This window comes from Maylandia zebra, linkage group LG10 (genome assembly GCF_041146795.1).
Source record: "Maylandia zebra isolate NMK-2024a linkage group LG10, Mzebra_GT3a, whole genome shotgun sequence".
Taxonomy (NCBI): Eukaryota; Metazoa; Chordata; class Actinopteri; order Cichliformes; family Cichlidae; genus Maylandia; species Maylandia zebra.
In genome coordinates this window covers 32,442,936-32,449,996 of record NC_135176.1, presented here as the reverse complement: position 1 = coordinate 32,449,996, position 7,061 = coordinate 32,442,936, and the positions used below count along the sequence as shown (strand labels likewise).

At 42.0% G+C, this 7,061-nt stretch overlaps 1 non-coding gene across 1 annotated transcript; it reads left to right on the top strand.

Moving 5' to 3' along the window:
- The first annotated feature begins 6,212 nt into the window (after positions 1 to 6,212).
- Positions 6,213 to 6,305, top strand: trnai-uau (transfer RNA isoleucine (anticodon UAU)). The gene is given in 2 exon segments: positions 6,213 to 6,250; positions 6,270 to 6,305. It is a non-coding gene; the product is annotated as a tRNA-Ile (tRNA).
- Positions 6,306 to 7,061: the final 756 nt, after the last annotated feature.

The following is a 7,061-nucleotide window of genomic DNA, read 5'->3' as shown; positions in this document are numbered from 1 at the left end:
CTGAGAGTTGAAAAACTGTCTAAAGTCTTTCATCTTTAATAAAATGATCAGCGTTCTGCTCTACCAGGTGTAACAATTGAGTTTAACATCCAGGCATCCATGAAAACGGAATTTATGACATTTAACGGAGTTAGAAGTTAGCAGGGAGTTAGCTCGCTAGCTTCTATCTAAATACAATATAGCATGTCCTGACTGCGGGGTTTTGGAAACAAATTCAAACGTACAGCTCTGCTATCACTTCCAGCATAAATGAAGACAGGAAACTAAACAGCAGTGACGTTTGTAGGGTTACTGAAGTTGGGCTAGCTGGTATTTAATGATGCACTACGTGACCGCTAGCGACACAGCTATGTTAGCATAATATAAACAAGCTAACTTTATTCCCACTTGATAAAAGTTAACGTGATCACTGACTGTTTTAGGAGCTTTTTGAGATTAAATAGAAGAAAATACAAAACATTAAACATGTTAACAACACAAAAGCCATATTAAACGCAGACTACTTTAGGCCCGGAAGTAGGATTCGTCACGTCATCACTTAACGACCGGATAATCAGTTTACTCTGGAGTTGGCTGATTATTGGATTATTAGAATATGTGCTGTTTATAACCCACAGAGATTTAGACTTTTGTTTTGATATTTGGCTGACCCTGTGGGACTCTATACATACTGATTAAGCAAAACCCACCAGACTTCCATCATGGGTTCTGCTCTTGCTCTTGACGAAGGCGGTCGCACTTTTCTCCTCTCCTCCTCTCCCTTAGCTTCCCTGCTTAGCCTCTTATGTCCTTGTCTAGTCTCGTGGGGGTTTTTTTGTATTTTCCCTGGAACACTCTCTCACAGTCTGTTCTCTAAAACCTAAAAGAGGAATTATGGATTTGATCAACTGGTCCCTGAATGCAATTGACACCTCTTTCTCAACGAGAAGTTTGGGCTTGGGTGAGCCTGAGTGCTGAAGATATCTACCTATTCGGAACCATGATAACAGGGTTCTGGCTGATCGGAGCTGGCTTGGCCCTGACTTATCAAAGAATTAAGGAAGCGGAACCAGCTGTTCAAACCCCCCACAAGGCTGCCCGCTGGGATTGAAACGATGGGAGAGGCGTGAGTTTCTCAAAATGGGCTCATTGAGTGCAGCACGGATAAGATCTTGGAGAGGCTTACGGCTGCTGTAAATACTCAGAATAAGATCTCTGACTGCAGACTGGATTACATCTCGGGGAGGCAAACTGTCGTGAGCTCTCAGAAATCGCCTCTTTGAGCACAAGAATGACAACATCACAGAACGCAAGTATGGCGAAGCTCGCGGCTCTCCAATGGGAGATTGAGAGACCAGTGTTGGACTGTTAGAACTGCTTTGAAATTCATATGAGTTGTTCGCACTAAAGTAAAAAGCACCATCACTTCATGCGGTTACCCCTTTGGCACCAGCTGTTGTCTCAAGGCTGGAGCCGAACAAAAAACACCCTGATAACGACTGTGTTTAGTCTGTTCCCCCCATTCCATGCAAGGCCACCTGGGTTGGCTGGCAGACTGTTTACTTAGCCTGGCAGGGCGAAGGACACTGTCTCAACTGAACTCTGGACACGCACACACATACATATACACTGATATGCACACACTCCCCCCCTCCATCTCCCTGTTGGAGCTCAGTCTGGGGGGAGTTATTTTTTTCTCCTTATCTTTCTTCATGTGGTGCATTTTCCATTGTTAGACCTCTCTGACCTGTCTTCCCCATGTGATGTTTTGTGTAATGTACTGTATGTATGGTCGGAGGGTAAGATGGTGCCGCCATTGCGTGCAATACGTCGGCAGCCTTATTAAATTTCCCGTTGTGGGACTAATAAAGGTATATCAAATCAAAATCAAATCAAACACTCTTCTTTCTGTCTTTTCCACCTTTAATCTGATTTCCTCTCCTCCTTTCTTTCACCCTCTCTGCCTCCCAGAGATGGTGAGGTAAAACCAGAGAAAAAGAGGGAGAGGAAAGCGAGGGGGCGGAGAAGCCATTTGATAACTGAGTGACCTGGAAATGTCAGAGATGAGGAGCGAGACTTTCTACAAGACACACGCACACAATTTTTCCTCTCACACACACTCGTACAAATTTAGAGTCTCACACTCTTTCTTTCTTTCAGACACACTTTTCAGGGTGAGACGGCCCCGCAGGTGGTTCTTCTTCTCTTGTAAAAGGACGTTTGCCTTTGAAGCAACTGAATCCAAATCAAAAGGGAGCTACGCAGGAAAGTTGTATTACATGAGATATGAGACGTGTTTGTACGCCGGCAGCCCCACATGGTGACGGGAGGTAAGTGCTGGCCCCCTGAGAGTGTCACTACCATAGACAATATAAAAGACGAACGTATCCACGGTGACGCCCCCCACTGGTTTGTCTTGCTATGGAGCCTCTAGATGAGTGTTTGTGCTGTCACCATTTTGGTATTTGAAACAGGGTGTGACACGCAAGGCGTGGACTCGACTGTGAATCCAAACAAAAGAAAATGTATATTTTATGCAGCATGACCTGAAAGAGACTGAGCCATAAACTCCTGGCAGTGTTTACAGAGCCAGGAGTTATAACACCTGGTTATAACGAGTGTCGTTATAACCAGGTGTGTCACACCACTACTGAAGTTCAGCTGAATCACGAGAATGGGAAGAAATGGGAAGTTGATTTAAGTAACTTTGAATGTAGCATGAGCAATCATGCTAGGGTGGGGTTGGTACTTCAGAGACTGTTGGTCTGCTGAGATTTTCCCACACAACCATCCTCAGTGTTTACCAAGAATAGTCTGAAAAAACAAAAGTATATCCAGTTTACAAGCTAAAGTTTGGAGACAGTTACTTGAGTTGCAGTTTTGAAAAAGGCGTTTATATCCACAATAATGATGAAGTGTCACCATTGAAGGCTTAGTTTTATGCTAATATTGCAGACTCATTGGTTCAGTATGTTAATGCCTGAAAAACAACAGCACTGGCAGAGTGTTTAACAGATGAACCTCACAAGAGGATGAATGATGACTCACCACAAAGCCTGCTAAATAACCAACACCTCCACATCCACGGCTCACTGTGCACAACAGAAGCTGTTCATCATAAACGGGGCAACACTTTTTGGCGTTCTAAACCATCAATCTGACACCAAAACTCTGGTACCAACAGCAAGGAAGGGATCAAGAATATTACCTACAAAACAGCATCTGGAAACCATCTTTGCCTTCAATAACTTTAATGGCACTGTGCACTGAAGGGTCCCTGCGAACAATCTGAATGGGATGGATAGCAATGACTCACTTCCTTCTGATAAGTTGATGGCGTAAATCCAAATTGAAATCAAAACAATTACGAGGTCTTTGAGGTCTGACCTGTATAGTTGGTTTTTTTTACTATTGCCACAAATATGTGCCGTTTCTCATGACACACATTGGTTGGTTTAGACAGGTGGAGGGACTCAGACTCACAGAGGGGCTGTGTAAGTAACAGGTTATTTCACACAAAGGAATGATTCTGCATTTTGTCATTTAATTTCCTCGTTTTATACACACAACTCTCACCTTCAGTATTACAGTATACAGTTGCTCATGTAAAGGAGGGAACTGCACAAAATAAACCTTACACTTTATTTTGTGCACTTTTCAAAATTTCTGGTTTTGTGTTGCAACTCTGCAACTTAGTCTCTTAGGAAGTGTAGCCCTTTCTACAGGTGACAGCTGCTACACCTTAAATGTGATCACTTGTAAACAATAGTTTTGGCCGTGTGGTATAGATGGTCCATGAAGTTTGCACTTAAAATTGTCGAGCTAAATTCTAGTGCGTGATTAGTTTTCTGCGTAACAGTGATGCAACTTGGCACACATACAACCACCAAAATTGCTTGTTTTAGCTGACAGCTTAAACTCCACAAGGTCACTGCTGGCTGTAAAAACCAACCCTGACACAGGAGGAAGAGTGGGTCAGAGGGTCGCCGGTCCAATTACTGGTGACCCTGTAGTATCCTTGCTACTAATTCATCTGTTGGAGTGTGTGCAAATATCAGACAAAGTGCTTGTCTGCACTGTATGTACATCATATGTACATCAGCCCATTTACCATTTGAGAGGCTCACAGTAGAGCTGCTACTCATCCACATTGAAGGACTAGGATGCCCTTTAGTGGGAGAAGAGAAAGCCCTGGGGCAGACCCAGCTTCAGTGTCCCCCAAGATGAGCTGGATAAAGTGGCCGTGGGGAGGGAAGTCCCGATGTGCCTGTTTAAACCCGAACCTGGATAAGCAGCAGAGAATGCATGGATGGATACGTCAAAGTGCATCAGTACTAAGAGTTTCTCTACAACTGACTGCACGTTCACGTTATCTCAAAGAAAGCTGACCAGTAAATGCAGAGTGAAAAATGTATTCAACAGACTTTATTTCTTCTGATCTCTGTTTAAAACATAATATCTCCGGCCGATTAAAATCAGCCTTAAGGCGGGATGATTAATCATAACACAGCACTCGCTGCATTATTTTTCAGAGTAAACACACTCTCCACACATGATTGTGACAGCATGCCCACTCCTGTTATTCTCCTTCATATCAAACTGTTGCCCTCTTCATAAACCCTTTGGAGTTATACTGTGTTGTGTTTATTTTTCTCATCTTAATCCTCTTCATGTCTTTGTGAAGCCACTGAACTCGGTTATTTATTTGCACACTTACTCACTTTTCCCATTGTTCTCCTCCTCGCTTGGGAAATTTGTCAGGTGGAGTTTTTGTTTTTTCTGACTGGAATATTTTTGGAAACACTTCACGGTTCATGCTTACAGTTCAACCATCCATCCAGTCTGTTATCCATCAATCTGGAGAGCCAGCAGGGCTCCATCCATCATCCTCACATACAGCATCCAACATTTACTCGTCCATCCATCCATTCTGACAGCACACAGGCAGGCCACATGTTTATTCATCTATACTTCAATCCATTAATCTCATCACTCATTAGTCTATTTTGTCTACTAATGTTCATCACTATCAATCCTTCTATCATTAATCAAGTCACACAGTTGAAATTATTGAGGGTATGCAATGATTCGCCCAGTAATTAATCAGTTTTCCTACTTCACAGCCTGATATCTTGACAAAAGATGAAATGGCCACAATAGAAGGATCGACCTGTCTTGAGGGACTAGGGATACATTTTAATGTTGGTGTTCCTGTTAGTCAGCACTAAAAAAATTCGTTGGTAAAACGAATTCTTCATGTTTTATCAACATAAAACTCCAGTTCCATGTTGGTTCAAACATGTTGTGGTGCTACTGAAGCGATGTGTAACCACATTTGGCACCTGTGTGTAGATGCTAGCATGCAACAAAGGAAAACAACTGGTGCTAGTAATGCTAACAAGCTACCTTTGGTAAGCTAATCTTTTCATGTGCGTGCAGGCTTATACTAATTATGCCCCACATGTCCATTGGACTGGGCTCTGTTTTGAACGCAGACTCGCTGAATATTTGTTTCTCTCAAATAAACTTTGAAACCAATATAAATTAAACTATGATACAGTATGTTTCACGCCCTGTTTGCAGGTCTACCAGATGTTTTTTCAGTCCTCCGGGATAAATCATCCTTACAAACAAGAAAAAGTAGCAACAATTTTTTACACCCAAACCTAGTTTTATTTACAGTTATTTTATTTTCTATCTAAACGGTTTACCTTGTAAACCTAATCGAGTAGTTTTACTCTTGAAACCTGATCAAACACTAATGAAAGATTATTAACGGGAAAGTAATACCACAGAAGGTTTCTCAGGGGTGTCAGAAGTAAAATGATCTCCACCTTTATCACCCCCAACCCTCCAAATGCAGACATTTACCTGCTTTAAAAATCCTCACTATGGGGAACATGACAGGTTAGATTAAAAAACTAGTTTTACACCACAAAAGAGAGAGAGTGTGTCAGGAAACACTAAGCAACAGCTTTAATTTGCTTAGGTTTCGATAATGAAAAGCAGTAGATGTGAAAAAGCACATTACAGACAAAGTAAAGTTCAGTTTTCTGAATTGCTAAGTTTGACATATCTCCTGAGAGGACTCATCCACACAGGAAGCCACTAGCAGTGACATCCTTCTGTGACAATCATCAACTTCCAGGTACAATAGGTGAAATAAGAGCAGGTGATCAAAAGTGGACAGAAGCAAACTGCTGATTGATACATCAGGACATCGTTTACCTGAAGCTCCAGTAGCGCAATCGGTTAGCGCGTGGTACTTATAGGCAGTACTGGGCTGAGCAATGCTGAGGTTGTGAGTTCAAGCCTCATCTGGAGCAGTGTCTTTAGGCTTGTTCTTACTTATAATAGATAAGACAAATAACAATAGTATGTGAGGTACCTGTAGCTCTGGAGGTAGAGCAGGTTGTCATTTCTGGGACCAACTATTCCAGTCTCCATGCCAAATATCCTTGGGCAAGATTCCAACCCCATGTTGCTCTCTGATGTGTGTGTTTATTGTAGATGGAACAAGCATAGTGAATGAGTGATCAACAGTCAAATCTGTTCACATGATACCAAACATTAAAAAGCATGCCTCCTATTTAAATATTCAATTCTAATTTTTCAGTTTGAGGATTGTTTTGTTTGAAATTGACAACTCAATTTGTTTCTACTCAGTTTGTTTTTACAGAGTTGTATCTTCAAAAAAGATAAATTAGCAACAACAATTGTGATGCATTGTTCATATACTGACTCATCGAGCCTTTCCATCCACTCATTATGCAGTAATTTATCCATACAGTTTTAGTTTCAATCCAGTTCATTCAGTCCAGCCCCCGAACCTACACAGATCTTCTATTTTCCCATAAACTCAATCATCCATTTAACAGACAACTGCCTCCTGATTAAAGAGCAGGCTCATAGAAACAGAAACTCAGTGGGAAAGAAAATGGTCGCAGACGTTGCATCAAATCGTATCATCACGCCAAATTACCCACGAGTCTCTGCTCATTTTTCTCCCGTTGTGTCCAATCTGTCCGTCTGGCTCCAATGCTCCGCTGGGCAGTGCTGATAGGCCTGACAGGTTTCTGGAT